Source organism: Cicer arietinum, chromosome 2, assembly GCF_000331145.2.
Source record: "Cicer arietinum cultivar CDC Frontier isolate Library 1 chromosome 2, Cicar.CDCFrontier_v2.0, whole genome shotgun sequence".
NCBI lineage: Eukaryota > Viridiplantae > Streptophyta > Magnoliopsida > Fabales > Fabaceae > Cicer > Cicer arietinum.
The window spans coordinates 28,871,330-28,872,792 of NC_021161.2; positions in this window are offsets into that span (position 1 = coordinate 28,871,330).

The following is a 1,463-nucleotide window of genomic DNA, read 5'->3' on the forward strand; positions in this document are numbered from 1 at the left end:
TTGGAAGGAGCCCTTACCTTAACGTTAGCTCAAACGTGCGTTTCCGGTACCGTGAGTAAATCCGGTAAATTTTCCGCTCGCAACACCGCTTCCAAAACTGGTCCACTAGCGCCGTAGCACGGAGGTGAGCAACCTTCCCTTCTATCACTTCTTGAAACGACGTTTAGATCTAGGTGAAACGGGGAGGTTTGTGTTTGAATCTCAAATACCGTTTTACTTGGTTTTCGAATCAAAGAGGGAGTATGAAGCTGAGAAAACCTTGCTCTCTTACTCATTAATCCTTGGGTTTCTATTTTCAAATTCAAAGGAAAGCAAAGGAAGCAAAAATGAACAACAATGGAGGAAGGAGGGAGAAGCTTCGCGGGTAGCAGAGAGGAAGAAGATAGAGTTTTATGATTTTCCTTCCTTTCTTTTTCTTTCCTTTGTTTTTCCTTTCTTCCTTTTTCCTTCCTTCCTTTATATACTCTTTTCTTTTCCTTTTCCTTCCTTCTAGTTTTGCTTTCTTTTTCCCTCCAAACAAACACATAAATATAGAATAAACATAACTTAACAAATATCTCAAAATATCTAGATATTTGTTAAATTACCATTTCACCCGAAACGCATTAAATTCTCCGTAAAGGATTCACCGCAGTTAATTTCAATTTATTTATCGACGAGAAATTTTAATCGGCATTAAAATAACTTTTTGATCATAAAAACCCCAAAATATTATTAACTTTGGCTTAAAAGCCTCCGAGCCAAAATCCAAAATACACCAAAAATACATAAAGGGTACTTTAAAATTATGGGTCTTACACCATGGAAGATAGATGAATCACTATCATATCTTTTTTCCCATATATTATTACCAGCTTATGGTTCACTATAAACTTTAGCTTTTGATGGAGAGTGGATGTCACTCCTCCAGCATCATGAATCCATGGTCTCCCTAAAAGGCAACTATATGATGGTTTAATATCCATCACTTGGAAAGTTATTCCAAAGTTATTGGATCCAATTTGAATCGGCATGTCAATCTCACCAACAATTTGTCTCTTGGATCCATCAAATGCTTTCACCACCATAGCACTGGGATTTATACATGCTCCATTAACAAATAGCTTTAAGTGTTGATTTTGACATAACATTTAATGAAAAACCATTATCAACTAGTACCCGTGCAAGAATATGATCATGACACTTCATTGAGATATGTAGTGCTTTATTATGTTCTGTCCCTTCAGCTGGTAATTCTTCATCACTAAAACTCAAACAACTACTAGTTGTAATGTTACCGACAACTCCATCAAAATGGTCAACAATGATATCATGAGTAACATATGCCTCATTTACGACTTTCATCAAATCCCTTCTATGTGCTTCAGAGTTCAATAAGAAGGAGAGAACAAATATCTTGGAAGGGGTTTGGTTTAGCTGATCGACTACTTTATATTCACTTTGCTTGATAAATTTCAAAAATG